At 32.4% G+C, this 17432-nt stretch overlaps 1 protein-coding gene and 1 pseudogene across 16 annotated transcripts in view; one reads left to right on the forward strand and one right to left on the reverse strand.

Moving 5' to 3' along the window:
• Positions 1-12014, forward strand: part of LOC122230363 — a 90154-nt pseudogene extending 78140 nt beyond the window's left edge.
• The window catches only part of NAALADL2 (N-acetylated alpha-linked acidic dipeptidase like 2), a 1343235-nt gene that overhangs the window by 146237 nt on the left and 1179566 nt on the right, over positions 1-17432 (reverse strand). The window lies entirely within an intron of this gene.

Genomic DNA, 17432 nt, shown 5'->3' on the forward strand with positions numbered 1-17432 from the left:
TTATATTAGCTTATTCAATCGAATAGAATTTTTGTTGTTTTTATTTTCTGGAGTAGAAACAGTTTCTGGAAACCACTAAGGTAGAAGGATTTCATTTTTTAATGTGTTTCTAAGACATTTGAGACATCTTAACTCTGTGTATAGACTGAATTGTGAACAACAGCCCTTATCCTTAAAATTTACTTTACACTATTATTTCCCAAAATATGTGCCATGAAAAACTACTTCTATTTTGAAAATACTGGTCTAAACAAATTTAAGCAGGCATTTGTTTTTGTTTTTGTTTTTTTGGAAAGAGAGATAGAACACAAGTGTGGGAAAGAGGCAGAGGGAGAGAGAGTGGGAGAGAATCCTGAGCAGTGTCCATCCTCAGCACAGAGCTCAATCCCACAACCCTGTGATCATGACCTGAGCTGAAATCAAGAGTCAGATGCTCAACTGACTGAGCCACTCAGGTGTCCCCTCTCCTTTTTTTTAGCAGGAATTTTTTAAAAAATATAATTTACTGTCAAGTTAGCTAATATACAGCGTATACAGTGTGCTCTTGGCTTCAGGGGTAGATTCCCGTGATTCATCATTTACATACAACACCCAGTGCTCATCCAAACAAGTGTCCTTCTCAATGCCCATCACCCATTTTCCCCTCTCTCCTGTGCCAACCCCCCTCCATCAAACCTCAGTTTGTTCTTTGTATTTAAGAGCCTCTTATGGTTTGCCTCTCGGAAACTATTTTTCCCCTTTTCTTTTCCTATGATCTGTTAAGTTTCTCAAGTTCCACGTATGAGTGAAAACATATGATACCTGTCTTTCTCTGACTTAGCGGGCATTTTTAAGTTACAGCTTTTATGTACTTGTTTATTTACTTATTTAAGAGAGTGAGAGAGAGAGAGAGAGAGAGAGAGAGAGAGAGAGAGAGTACATGAGCAGGGGAGAGGCAGAAGGAGAGAGGGAGAGAAAGAATCCCAAGCAGGCTGCATGCCCAGCTCTGAGCTCTACACAGGGCTTGATCTCATAACCATGAAATCATGACCTGAGCTGAAATCAAGAGTGGAACATTTAACTAACTGAGTCAACAAGGTACCCCAAATGGCAGCATTTCAGTCTCTGGTTTAATAATACACTTTGTGACTAATAATGTGTATATGATATGCAGACTTTTCAGAAAACTAATTGACTCTAGATTCTCCTTCCATCTTTCACAAGACAATCTGAAGTTATTACTGTGCTATAGAGCCTATTTTTAGAATGTTAATGTAGGCTTTCATGATTAAGAATTTTAGAAGTAAAAAAGTTTTAGAAGTAATTATAATAATGTTGCCATGAATTCACAATTTTGAGTGTAAAAAAAGATATAAAAAAGTTAAATGTGATGTTTAAATCAAGCTGACTATATAATTTTTAAGGTATATTATTTTCTAATTCTCCCAATTTAAATTCTAAAAGTAATATCACCCCATCATCATGAGTACCTTCAGTGGCCAGATATTACCCCCTTCTACCATTCTCCATTAAAGGAAACTAAAGATTGTTGGAGAAATGGCTCATTATAAGTCTTGGGCAGGGATAGTAAAAGGCAAGTCTCAAAAATCTTATGCCAAAAATAAGGAAACTGTCAAAGATTGATGTGGTCATGTCAAAAAATCTTAGGATAAAACTTGAAGGAGTTCTTTCTTACCAAAGTTGTGACAATCTGAGCATCTAACACGAATGATTTTAGTTGATAGAGATCATTGATTCTATAAAAATTGATTTAATAAATAAAAATACTGCAAAAGGAAAACACCAAAAACATTTATTATTACCGTTTGAGGAGCTATTATACCAACTCCATGAAAATTATTATTAGAGAAAATTAAACACGTAATCTGACTTTTAATAGAAACTATTTTTCACTGTTAACCAAATAGTTTTCCTTTATTTAAGAATATCTGCTAATAAATGCAGAACAAAACTTAAAATTAGAAAATTATCATCCTACAATCTTTAGTAAAACTAGTGAATCAGGCAAGAATCATCAATTATCATTAAAACTACTAGGTAAATGGTTAATGGATGTGATTTGTGCTGATAACCACCATTTCTGTTTCTTCTCTGTTAGGATTCCTGGTAGTCATACCTTTCCCAGTCTCCTTGAAGTTAGGCACAGTCATGTAACTTGCTTTAGTTAATGATATATGAATGGAAGCTACATGTGTTACTTATGGGCAGAAACATTTAAAAGTCATTCCATATTTGTCCATTTCACTCTTTACCTGCCTTGGTGATTATAAGAGTGTATTGATATGCATATGTAATTCTGGGTAATGATACAGTGAAAAGTTGCAGGCTTTGAATGAATAAGGAATATTTTTTTTTGATATTTTCAGCCACAAGATTTTGGAATCTTTGTTACTGCAGTGTAACCTAGTCTTTTCTGACTATTTTATAATGGGGAATTGAATACTTGATTGTACTAAACTAACACCATGGATATAATTCTCTGGTAACAAGAGAAAGCATAACTGCACAATGAAGAGATCAGAATGTCATTACCTCCATCAAATATCAATCTTAGTTTTACTGACAATATTTCAACTAGGTAAGAAGTGTCTTTGAAGGAATGCAATATGATGTATATATCATCCATGTTGTACTCTAGCCAGAAAAGCTTAATAGCCTTTGATCAGGCCCTGAAATTTAGCTTCCAGTTAACAGAATATTCAGGGGATAGAGGAATATGCTAAATGAGTGTATATCTAGAAGATAAAACTAATGACAGGACAATTGGCCTATTCTCTTCACCAGATTAGTGTTGTGGGGGAAAAACAAACCAACAAAACCCACAATAACCTCTCTACATAAAGATGCTTAACCAAATGCAGTGTGTAGTCCCAAATTGAGTCCAGGTTTAGACCAACTAGGTAGGATATAAAGAAAACAATTAGGAAAGTTTGAATAAGAAATAGATATTAGCTAATATGGGATTATTAGTAATTCTGTTAAATGTGAAATTATTTTGAGTATTTAGGAATAAATTTTTATATTTTTTTTATTTATTCATTTTATAATGTTTATTTATTTTTGAAAGAAAGAGAGAGAGAGAGAGAGAGAGAGAGAGAGCATGAGTTGGGGAGGGGCAGAGAGACAGGGAGAGACAGAATCTGAGGCAGGCTCCAGGTATTGAGCTGTTAGCACAGAGCCTGACATGGTGCTCAAACTCACAAACCCTGAAATCATGACCTGAGCTGAAGTTGGACACTCAACTGACTGAGCCACCAAGGTGCCCCTATAGTTTTATTTTTAAAATATCAATTCTAAAGTATTTAGAAATGAAGTCATTTACTTTTAAATATACCAACATATTTTTAAAAGTCTATAAATTTCCAAGTTCAGTACATGACAAAAAGTATCATTTTAGAGATTCAAAATATAAAAAATTTATAATGAACTAAAACAAAGTTGAAAAAGGAAAAAGAAAAAGATGAAGATTTAAACAGATAATTTATAATTACACATAAATTAATTTTATTTTTTTTAATCTTTATTTTTGAGAGAGAGACAGAGTGTGAGCAGGGGAGGAGCAGAGAGAGAGGGAGACACAGAATCTGAAACAGGCTCCAGGCCCCGAGTTGTCTGCACAGAGCCCGACGTGGGCCTTGAACTCACAAACCGTGAGATGGTGACCTGAGCCGAAGTCAGACACTCAACTGACTGAGCCACCCAGGTGCCCCCACATAAATTAATTTTAAACTAGACTTCTAGTTTAAGGTTCTACATATTGAACTATTAATTATTTTACAGTGGATCCCATTTCTCCACATCCTTGTCCTATTTTCTTTATTTAATTATTGTCAGACCATTGAACCAGATACTACTCAGAATGCTATTTACTGCTAAGTGAAAATCAACAGAATCAACCATCATCATCTGTTGTAAAAAATGTAAGTATTTGTCTTTAAATTTCCCATTTTATTGGTCTTGGAATGCTTCTTATACTACATTGGGAATTTCCTTTCTTTTATAAACAATAAGATACATCATGAGGTCTTATTTTATCAACTAACCCTATTTATGCCATCATTACTTTTATTCTCTGGTTTCCAGTGGTATAGCCTCTCTTCATTTCCTAGGGTAAGCTGGGCTCCCACGTATCAGATATGTTAGTAATGCAGATTTCTCTACTTGACTCTTTCTTTTTCAAACTCTGAAATTACTCTTTCAGGAAAATTTTCCCAGATACTCCAGACTAAGTCAGTGTTCCCCACAGCCCTTATGTAAATTCTAACAGTACTTTATACTTTGTCTCAGAACCTTAATATAGTTTGTATTGATACCTATACTTTTATGATATCTGCCTGCCATATACTCTTGGACCTTGAGGATGATAATCATTCCTTTTTTGTTTATTGCTATATACTTTACCACTAAAACAGTGTCCAGCCACTAGAATGTGTTTAATAAAGATTTTCTTGATGGCTTTTTTGAGTTTGTGCAAGTAAAGTAGTATGATACAGTGAAATACAAGGCAAGTACACTTTCTTGCATTGTTCATTGTTATATCCCTGAACACATAGAGATGTTGAGTAAATAGGTTTTATAAGAATGAATGAGATCAGAGCTTAGCCTGAGTCCTATGTCAGCTACATACATGCTGTAATATTGATCTTCACTTCTATGGATAGCAGTTAATTACATATAAAGTGAGTTATTCAAAGGATGACTTTTAAGGATACTTTTAGCACTATACAGCTGTAAACTAGGACACTCAGTTATTTACCTTGCCATTGCAGTTACTACATTTGATGATAGTAATAGAATAAACTTTTGAGAACAATCAATCATTTTGAATCAAGAAATACTTATTTAAAAAGTGTATAGTGCCTTCATTTCCAATTGGTATTCCTATAAGTTTTTTGTAGAATCAAACAAGTTAATTTTCACATTTATATGGAAGAAAAAGAGGGAAAGAACAGTCAAGATATTCTCACAGAAGAATTATAGAGGAACCATGAACTACCAAATAGGAAATCCTGTTTTAAAGACATAAGGCTACCACCCAGTCGGGGGAAAAAAAGAAGATAAAGACATAATGCTAAAACAGTGTTGTGTTTGTACACTAACGGACAAATAGACTGAAGAATAGAATTGAGAGACCAGAAACTAATCTTTACATACACAGAAAGTTTATATATGTTAGTTTAATGTATGTATGTATACATTAATACATATATACATACACTTAATGTATGTATATATGTTAGTTTAATTATTTATCATTAGGGAAGGATGGAATTATCACTAAATTAGGCAGAAAATTAGAAATTACACCCCTAACTAAATCATCACAATCATCATTATCATCATCATCATCATCATCATCATAATCATTATCATGGTAGATTAAATATGTAAATGTTAAAGGAAAAATTATAAAAGTATTATCTCAGGACATGGAAGAATTTCTTAAAACTCTGAAAACACTAAACATAAAGAAAGAAATTACTAAACTCCATTACACTGAAATGAATAACTGCTCAGTAAAAGATACAATAAAAAGAGTGGAAATAAAAGTCAAAACCTGGGAGAAGATATTTCCAACACATGTAACTTATAACAAGTTCATGGCCAGAATAAACAAATATCTCCTATGAGTCAATAAAAAAGATGAAGTATCCAATAATTTTTTTTAACTTGGCAATGATTTTAAGAGGCACTTAGAATACATACATACATACAAACATCTAGAAAACCCAAACTGCCAATATGTGAAACCATTTGATTTCATTAGCAATCAGAGAAAGGCTCATAATTTAAACTACAATTAGGCAGTATTTGCACATATCAGATTAGCAAAAATGAAAAAACTATCAAGTTTGACATAGGATTAAAGAGAATTGTCACACATGGCTCCAAGAATCAAGACTACATGAGTCCACTTAGCTTAACTATCAGCACTGAAAACTATGTGTCAGCATAACCACTTATACCAGAAAAAATTAGCTTATGATAATAAAGCTTTAAACTAATAAATAACTTCACTGTTTGTATCAAGAAATTTCTACAAACCAATATATCCAGATGAATAACTTACTCTTCTTTGCAAACACCTCACTTCCCTGGGCAATAATTCTCTCACTTGGAAAAATAGCTCATTTATCAGTCTTCCCTTTATCACGTACACCAACTCCTATTGTCATCAATTTTTCCCATTAACAGTTATTTCTCTGAACTAAAACACTCACCTTAAAACTTAAGTCCAGACACTCAAATCTTCTATAAATATTTCCTGCAGGATAGTCCCTCCTAAAATACTACTACGATTCAGTCAATATTGTCCTCTCTTTGTGAGGTCAGTATAATAACTTTTGCTTAATCAGTAGACTCTTCTGGTGGTCTTTGGGGGACTTGGCAGTCAATTATCCTAGCAACTTAGCATTACCTTCTAGGTTTAAACATATTCATACCCTATAACCCAGTAATTCCATTTCTCAGTATATATCTTAGAGAAATTCATATACAAGGAGACTTGTACAAAAATATTCTTAATTGTTGCTGGAAACAAGCCAAATACATATCAACAGTGGAGCAGTAGATAAACTTTGGTATTTATGCAATAAAAAGTTTTACAGTAATAAAAATAAACAAACTACATTTATACCTACCAATGTGGATGAGGAAGAGGCAAATCAGCTTTCCTTCATTACCAATCAAAATTTGCATTACTATTCTAAAATTTAAAACCCAGCTAACATAGATCTTTACTACTTATTCCTCAAAGTCAAATATACCTTCATTCTTCTGAACAAATACTGCAACTCTCTTTTCAAATAGTTGACTGAAATAAAATATACCACTTAGAGAGATTCAATAAAGCCCGTTTTATTTAAAAAAAAAAGCCAATAAATTATTTCCCCAAGTCATCTAACATAAAAATTAGTTTTTCTACTCTGAAATAATCCTACTTTCTAAGACTCTCATCAGTCTCTTGTTCATACATTTACTACTTGGTCCTGTGTTCCCAGTCAGTTATTGTTTTCATTCTGACATATCCATATGTCTTCATACCCTCCTCCAACTGGGTTTTCACTAGTCTGAATCAGCCAAGATTAATTAAAGAAGATGCGATGCAGGGCGCCTGGGTGGCTCAGTCGGTTAAGCGGCCGACTTCAGCTTAGGTCACGATCTCGCGGTCCGTGAGTTCGAGCCCCGCGTCGGGCTCTGGGCTGATGGCTCAGAGCCTGGAGCCTGCTTCCGATTCTGTGTCTCCCTCTCTCTCTGCCCCTCCCCCGTTCATGCTCTGTCTCTCTCTGTCTCAAAAATAAATAAAACGTTAAAAAAAATTAAAAAAAAAAAAAAAAAAGATGCGATGAACCCTAATTACCTGATCTTCCTTACTCTCATTATTCCAAACCAGGGTTTTAAAAACTTCAACTTCTTTTCCATAGTGATTAGTGTATGTGAACTAGGCCTAACCCAATCAGCACTGTTATTTCTGTGGTCACAAGAAATAATTCAAAATAAGCATGAGACCAGTTCAGAGTAATAAGAAGAGGCTCCATTTGGCTGAGGCTTTCTAGAAATCAGCATCTTCACTCTTCTGAGAAATTCACCAGAAAAGAGATCCTCTCTTGCTTTGACAGAATTACGTATAGCTATGATTCCAGGAACTGCTGGTAGCATTTTTCTCCTACTTGCGGAAAGCTCAACAGAGAAAAGGGTACAACCAAGAGGATAATAGATAAGTGGATCAAGGGTTATGTTTGAGCTACTCCTGAAGCATGCCTTTTCTAGAACTTTCAGTTACATGAGAAAAATAGAACGATTTTATTCTTATTGAACAAGTTTGCATGCAGGTCCTCATTAGTGGCAAACAAAACCATCCTGGTATGTACTTTTTTTAAGTTTTGAAGGAAATATCTTTAAAATGGGATTATATTCTTCCTAGTTTTCTTAAAAGTCAGTAACTATAAGGATCATAATTCTTTTTCTTGACCACTAGGGATCATAATTCTGATTTTTCATTATTGTTTTATTTTAGAGAGCAGAAATATTACTATTTGAGCCTCTGCAAATGGTCAAGAACACTGTAATTATAAATATAACTAATTCCTAAACCTTAGTTTAAAAAATTAAATAGACATATTAGTAAATAAATCATAATTAATTTTAAATAAATGGTTTTTCTATTACAAACAAAAATTTTGTTTGCCTTTCAAATAAAAATTTGTTTGAATTATTCAAATTTAAGTCTCACTCATTTCCTAAAATCAATTTAGTATCATAAAAATGTAATGGAATACTTCATTCTATCCTAAAACACCAATTACTATGAACTCTGAAAGACATTGCATAATTCAAATGGTGACTACTAAGTGCCAAAAAAAAACCCTGCAATTTTTAAATATTTTCTGTGTCTCATCATTAGCAGAATATACAGGTCCAAAGATTATTTAAACAAACAAACAAACAAACAAACAAACAAACAAACAGGGGTGCCTGCGTGGCTCAGTCAGTTAAGCATCCAACTCTTGGTTTTGGCTCAGATCATGATCTTATAATTCGTGAGTTTGAGCCCGTCATCAGGCTCTGCACTGACATTGTGAAGCCTGCTTGAGATTCTCTCTCCCTGTCTCTCTGCCCTTTCAGTTCTCTCTCTTTGTCTCAAAACAAAAAATAAACTCAAAAACCAACCAACAAAAAGACAAACAGGATGACATTCAGACTTTCCTGGAAGAGAAGACAAGTGGGGAACACTGAGAGTGACTGGCACTGAAAATCTGTATCATATCACATAATGAGTGCATATGTGTGTGATCTGTTTGTGTGTAAGGGGATCTTTTATTACAGTCACCCATGGGGACAGTGGGCACTGTCCCGAGGACATGTAAGCATTATGACCAAAGTCCATTGTAATAGACTCCAAAAGACTGCCCAGATACTTCTGGTTTGTTGTGCTACATTTGATTTTTTTAACAAGTGGTTATTACCTGGAGTATTTAAATCTTTTCATTATACAGAGGCTTTATTTACAGCAGTGTTTGGAAGGACATTTGACCTGCCTATCCAGAGTTAATCTGTTATCCATTGACTACTCTGCCCCTTGTCTCTGTACTTCTATATCATTTCAAGGATGATATTATCTGAAAATGTTATGAAACAACAAAGAATCTCTTGTTTCATTCGTGAGGGGCAAATGAATAAATTAACATTAAAATTCACTTTCAACTTATTGACAGATACCAGAAATAAGAAGGATATATTTAGCTCATACAAAATTTTTTAAAAATGTTACTTTATGGGATGAGGCTACCATTTCCTGAATTAGATATGAAAACTTTCTCTTTTTTTTTTTTTTACATTTATTTATTGTTGAGAGACAGAGACAGACAGAGCATGAGCAGGGAAGGGTCAGAGACAGGGAGACACAGAATCCAAAGCAGGCTTCAGGCTCTGAGCTGTCAGCACAGAGCACGATGCAGGGCTCAAACCTGCAAACTGTGAGATCATGACCTGAGCCGAAGTCAGATGCTCAACTAACTGAGCCACCCAGGTGCCCCCAAATATGAAAACTGTATGAAGTAGGCTGACTGTGTCTTTAAAGTTTGTCATATTATTTATAGGTGATCATAGACCTTCCTATCCTGATTTGTATCACTAGCATACTTACACTCTATAATAAATACATGTTAAAATCAGTCTTTACGTACATATGACAGAAAAAAGTACGGTTAGAGAGTAACAGCATCTCTACTTATCTTAATATGCAGTAATAAGTATATGCAGTAATATGCCTATCTTTCAATATGATGTAACAAAATATCTACTTTGATGATTAACCTCCCTTTAAAAGGGAGTCAAATTTTGACAGGTTTATATTGTGTAGTAATTTGCTTTTGAGTAATAAAAACAAAAACAAAAAAGAGAAACTGATAGTTTAAGGCATGCCTTTAGAAACTATAATATTTGTGCTATATAATGAAAAACAATAAACCAAACCTCTCTAGGCAAGAGAAAATATAGTCAGCACCATTTCCAATTTCAGTAAATGAAGATATTGAGTTTAATTATACATTTATGAAGAAAATATACACCTATAATATTTCCTTTTCAAAGCATAGGAGGTTGGTTTTAATATCCCATCATCTCCCTTGAGTAGCTCCAACCAACATTCTTTATTACAACATACAATCTCTGTATTGAAAATACATATTTGGGATATTTTCTGGCTTAGCTCATGTCATGAAACATAGTGTAGATCCCTATGGAGACCTCTTGCATCTAGTAACAATAATTTGGTATAGCAGGAAAAAAAATTTCAAAGTATTTTTAAAAATAAAAACAGGAGCTTTAAATCCATAGCTTCAGAATAACCTCAAATGTACAAACAAGATTAAAGAATATCATTACATTTATTTTGTTAAGTACAATACAATATTCTCATATTTTATCCAAAAAGTATATTAATATTAAAGATACTTGGAAGACACTCAGATTTGCTCATTTAGATTAGAAATCATAGCCAGGTTTTTAAGCATGTAAAGATCTCTACCAGAAATTCTATTAGCTCATGAATACAGCATGACTTTGGAATTCAGGAAACTGAATAAAAGATATTTGGTCTCTTCCTTTTTCTCTTACTTTACATAATGCTACTAAGGTATAATTTTTAAGCTATAGCTTAGGATGACAGCTAAAGAGAAATAAAATCATTCTGTATTTTAGTCTGCCTTTCTATTCTATAGTTACAAAATGAATAGATTGTTTTAGTGGCTTGTTTTCAGCTACCATGCTTTAAGAATATTAGTATCATAACACCTGGTGCAACCACAATTCAATAATGACATTTAAAATAATTGCAGATTCATATTTCACAAATCATGTGTTTAAAATAAATGATCGGAATATAACTCCATTAATCAAAGTGATCCTGGTTAATCATTTCTAAATGTAACTAATATTAACTGAAATGGTTAAAAATTAAAATTATTTAAATGTTTTTCATCATGGAAGACACCACTATCAGCCTTTACTCATACCACTACAAAATTGAGTTAAAATTTATAGTATAAGTAAGGGCAAATATAACTACATTGTTAGAATACAAACTATATAAGAATTACTAGCCTTGACTTCCAGGCTTTATACAAGTACTGCCTTATTCTGCAATTTTAATCTCTCTGTGACACTTTCTCCACATAAATAATGGGAATAAATACTGTATTATCCCTACAATTTTCTTTTTGGAATATTGCAATATCCAAATAATTTTATAAAAGATCTCTATTTGGACATTATATAAGAAAAGGAAGATATGTATATACATTTAAGAACAATATTTTTTAAACCCCTATATTAAAAACATATTAATATTGTATATCCTGTAATAATTAAAGATAAAGAAATATTTTTTTCTTAAATTAGGTGGGAAAAACAATGAAATGACTAATAAATTGGTATTTCTTGAGGAAACTCACAAGCAAAATTAGGTCATTTGCTAGTTTCTATGGAACCACAAGTATAAAGTAATTTTTGTTTTCCTGGATTTACTTTTTATACTCAGAGCTTTAAAAATATAATATAGAGGGACAAGATAGAGTTCTTGTAGGTCCTGAAACACAGGCTGCAGGAGGTCAGTGTCCAGGGCGGCCTCTGCAGCTATCTACGAATTTTCTTCAGGGCAAATGATATGAGGCTTGGTACATTAGTGGGGGAAGACAAATATGGAAACCAATGCTATAAAGACAACAAGCAGTTTTTTTGGCCGTCAAAAATGGGTTATATAGCCTACTGAAACTCAGTGGCAAAAACACATTTTTTGTTTGGGATATGGATGGAAGCATGGTGCCCCCAAATGGCATCATTGGCTTCACACTATGACCAATGACCCTCCAACAACAAAACCGCCTACTGCTTGTAAATTCATTTGGATAAACCATAAGTACAGTGTGAGTGGCACTCCAGAAAAATGTTCAACTTATTCTATTACTAGAAAGAAGATTCAAGAGTGGGTTCTACCTTCAATACCTTACAAGTGAAGACAATGGAAAATAATTTAAACATGTAAAGTATGAGTTCTTCCCGCAATTGCACTTTTACTACTTACTATTAACTTGATTAAAAATATTTGCTTAAAAAAATATTATAACATATATAATAAAAATATAAAAAGTATATAATAAAATATCCTATATGGATGGAGAGAGAGAGAGCACATTTGGGGTTCCAGAGGAAAAATACTATTAATCCAATAATGTGATAGCAGCTTTCTTCTGCTTCCCCAAATGGTATATACTGACACTTGATTTTAAATGTCCTTTCCTTCTCAGCATAGCTAAAGTGTTTTGCTTTGTTTATTTTTGATTTGTTGTTGTTTTTTAATGTATTTTTTAGCTAGTGGGGAGGGGGCAGACAGAGAATCCCAAGCAGGCTCCACACTCTTAGCCTGGAGCCCAATGTGGGGCTTGAACATACCAACCATCAGATCATGACCTGAGCCAATACCAAGAGTTGAACACTTAACTAACTGAACCACCCAGGTGTCCCTGTTTTGTTTTGTTTAAAAATATAGTTATCAGTCATCGTTTATTGAGTGTATATTATTTAAGAATAAAATGCTAATAAAATATTTTTAAAAAGACATAAAATGAATACAGGATGTTACATCAATTAAAAGTAAATCAAAGAAATGGTTAACAGGTCATGTGAACTCTTTCTGGATAATAGCAAAAAACTGAGGATCAGGCATAAATGAAGAGAAAAAGAATTTTAAAATTCCAAATCATCAGTTCAGAATGGTTGTCCAATGACCAGTACATTGGATGAATACACTTTTATTTCTGAATTTTTTAAATTTGTGGTAAAATACACATAAAATAGAATTCACCATCAACCATTTTTAAGTGTGTAGTTCAGTGGTACGAAATACATTTATAATATGTAAGCATGGCCAATACCCATGTCTGTAACTCTTGCAGCATGTAAACTGAAACTCTATACCCATTAAATAAAAACTCCCCATTCCTACCCCAACCTCAGCCCCTAGCAACCACCATTCTATTTTCTTTCTCCTTGGTTTTGATTACTTTAAGAACAATATATACATGGTATTTGTCATTTTGTGACACTTATGTTTATTTACTTAGCATGATGTCCTCAAGTAGCCTATATCATAATTTCCTTCCTTTTTAAGGCTGAACAATATTCCATTGTATATATACATGCCATTTTGCTTATTTATTTATCCATCTATGACACTTGGGATGTTTCCACGTTTTCGCTATTGTGAATAATGTTTTTATCAATATAGGTGTAGAAATCCGTTTTCAAGACTTCACTTTCAATTCTATGGGATATATATCCAGAAATGGAATTGGTGGATCAAAATGATAATTCTATTTTCAATTTTTTGAGGAACTGCCATACAATTTTCTGCAATAGTTGCACCATTTTATATTCTCACGAACAGTGTACAAGAATTTCAATTTCTCCCCATCCTTGTCATTACTTGGTATTTTTTATTTTGTTTTGTTTTTAATAGTAGCCATCTTAATGGTGTGAGGTTATGGAGAATATGCTCTTGAACTGTTCCTCCTTCTTAGAATATATCTTGTCCTGTGGATTCCATAAACCATTCTACCTTGGGTGTTTTGTCCTTTCCTTGTAATTCTTGCTGCTCTGCATGAATATTGTAGGGTAACATCATCTGCACCATTGGCAATGATGAAAATATTCTATAATCTGTGTGATCCCATGCAGTAACTATTAGCCATATGTGGTCACTAACCACATGAATTGTGGTTAATGATATCGAGGAAACTAAATTCTAGTTTTATTTAATTTATTTTTAATTTAAACCCACATGTGACAAGTGGTTATTGCATCAGCTAATGCATATTGGATTCCATTTCTTTCTGAGCCCCAACCTCATGTATCCAACTGCTTCCGTGACATATTTGTCTAGATGCCCTAAATATCCAAAATTCCACATGTCCAATGGCAAACTCTATCACTTTCTTCAAACCAACTTTTAATTTGGTCAATTCAATAATATCAACTTTGCCTAAGATGGAGCTATTCAAATTTTCCTTTACTCTTCACTCTGCTTCATTTCCCATATCCAGTAAATCATATATCCTGTTATTCAAACCTAAAAATGTCTCTTAAATCTGTCTTCTGTTATTCAAAATACAAACCATCATTTCTCACATACTACCACTGACAACCTGCTCTTTACAGAACTCTCAAAGGGAGCTCATTGACATTAAGATAAATAAAGTTAATATCTTAAATTCTTCAAATGTCACCTTTCTGATAAGTTCTTCAAATCTCCTAGTCAGAAGTATAAACTCCAATCTTCTTTCTTATCATAACTTGGTCATATTACTATCACCTTTTTTAGTGTGTTATATTAAATGATTTGCTTACTTGTTTACTCCCTGTACCTGCTCCTATGTATTAATTTTTTCAAGTATTTTGCCTCATCCTTGGCTTATAATAGGCTACAAGAATACTTAGATAACTAATAACAATTTATGAGCTAAATGTTGAAGATTTAGAAACATGACTACAAAATTCCTAGGTACAGAAGGAGAAATAAGCCTATTTCAAAACATAAATCCATGGAGATTTTTATTCACTTATTAAAGGATTAAGCAGCTAAAATTTATATTGGTATTTCATTCATGTGTAGTCTTAGAGAAATTAGTTTGGCTTCCGTGATAATTAAAAAAACAAACGCTATTTTTAAAGATAATTATAGAAGATAAGAAAACATCTTCAACATCAGTGCAGTATGTGTTGTCCTTTGACTTTATCCTGCATCACCTGTCATTGACACAATAATGAATTATACCTTTTAGCATCAATATTGAGCCTCATTCATTACTTTCTTAGGTTCCATGCTTTATATCAAAAAGACAAATGTCAAGATAAAGTCAAACTTTGTAAAAACAAAACCAGTTTTTTAAAGAACTACAGGACAAGATTGGGAAACTACATACTAGGACTCATAGCTCCTACCCCACATATTAGTGCCATCTATTTATTTTCATTTTTTTAAATCCAAAAAACACCAATGATAGATTATTAACTTTTTAATACTTAGAAATTGTAATTTAATTTTATAGAAATCATATTTGTGATCTATAACAAAGGTCTAGACTGCAGTTACTCAGAAAAGATAATAGATTGCATTACATGAACATTTGTCTTAGATGTATATTATTACACTTATTTATTAGAAAAAATAAATATGTGATTTTGTTATAGTGCTGTGTATCCAATTCAAACTTTTATGGGGAGAAATAGGAATATAGTATCTTCAATATTTTAATTATGATGGATTTCTTAAAAATGTTTTAAAATTGATATAATATCAGTAACTGTGTTTTATCATTTTACAAAGTGTTTTTCCTATTTCACATCATTTTTTCATAATTCAGAGTGACAGAATTTATACCTAGCTGGGTATTTTTATTCAATGTCCATTGCTATTTCTGGAATATCACACTAATACCACTATTATTTTTATTGAAACAAAATATTCTAAAGACCTCAATCTTTCACAAAATAAATTTTATATTCTATTTGTACACTAACTGACTAGTGTATTCTCAGAACTTAATTAATTAAATTGTATGCTTTCATATCTAACTTATTTTTTTTTCCTTAAAGGAAAAACTAAATTCAGAAAAAGCAGGTAAGAGTCTACTTGGAAGGTATCAGCACTAGTACATTTTAATGTATTAATAATTATACTCAATTATATCCATATTGCATTTTCAGAGAAAATGTATGCATCATCTTTTAATCTCACAGAATCCTAGTGAGGAAAGCTGTTATGAGTGTACTCATTTTTGATGTAGAAAATAAAATGCAGTTTTACTAAATAAAATAATAAGTTGGTAACCATGGTAGTAAAACCTCTGTTCCACATCTCCTACTCATGTGCTCTGATCAACCCTACTATATTTATATTTTTATTTTGTTATTGATCAACAAAAATTTGACCTTAAAATAAAGTATCTATAAACTACTTCATTTTATGGTTCCCAGGTTTTCCTGTTGGTAAACTAAGATTGAACTTCTGAAGCACAATTTCTTCCCTTGGCCTACATCTGCAACATGAGTGGCTACCATAGGTAAACATGATGACTGGGGAGACAGTATCAACATTAGATAAAAATTTCTTTATAAAAAATGTCACAGGACACTTGCTTGTATACTTAGGCATGTTTTCTTTCTTCATAGATAAAGAATTCTTTCTAAAATCCATTTAATGGGTTAAATATCTGCCTACATATGAAACATATTTGAAAATAAATATGGAACCTGTGGTAATGTCTGCACAAATTTGTGTATTCTCTCAAAGGGTGTCTGATTTCCTGTGTTTCACACTACATACTATATATATAATATATATATATAATATTTATATATATATATAAAAATAGCCTTGTATATGTGTGTATATATATATATATATATATATATAGTGACTATATATATAGTCAGTATATAGATAGATAGATAGATAGTATGTCAGCATGTAGTGACTATATATATATATATAGTCAGTATATATATATATATATATATATATATATATATATATATATATATTCAGGCTATGTTCTATGTTCTCCTACTCCCTTCTTGACCCATCCCTGCTTCCCAGTATGCTGCTAGGAACTGCACTGTGGCCAAGACATCATGCAGCAAGAATCAGTGTGAGTTTACACCTCTTGTTATATACCTGATATCAATATGGACTCAAAATTATCCATTCCACAAAAATCCAATAAATTCTCAAAAAAAAGGAGAAAATATTACTATTCCATTGCCCTAAAATCCTCTAATGCTTCTCTTAAAAATAAGTAAATAAACATAGACTCTAAATATCCAGAATTCTTGAATAAATACACACACATGTACATACTCTCATCTAAACACATACAAATATACACTAATTTAAATAGATAGCTATAGATATCAGTTTTTATCTATCAGTCTATCATCCCTATAAGTATTAAGAATATAGTTAAGATCTTAAACACCAAGGACCTATTATTTAGGGGCTATTTCCATGTTGCTACATCCAAATAAAAATGGGTATCAAAGGATGGATACATTCAAAACTAAATTAAGACTCAGGAATAAATTGCAAAGCAAAGAGTTATACATGTAGTTAAGATTCAGATATTTTGAGCTTGGGAACATTTTAAGTAAAATGTGCTCCAAACTCTTCTTATTTCAAAAGTTCAGAAAAAACAAATGCACAGCTTAAAAAAAAAAAAGAAAGAAAGAAAGCTATGATAGATCTAGAATATAGTCTGTATTCCGAGTTCATTCTATTGCCACTCATTGAGTTTGTTCATTATATCACATCTCTGTTTATGAAGAGGAGAAAAATAGCCTTGTAAAATTTCACTAAGATGATTAAGAATGATTCAATC

Source organism: Panthera leo, chromosome C2 (genome assembly GCF_018350215.1).
Source record: "Panthera leo isolate Ple1 chromosome C2, P.leo_Ple1_pat1.1, whole genome shotgun sequence".
In the NCBI taxonomy this organism is placed as follows: domain Eukaryota; kingdom Metazoa; phylum Chordata; class Mammalia; order Carnivora; family Felidae; genus Panthera; species Panthera leo.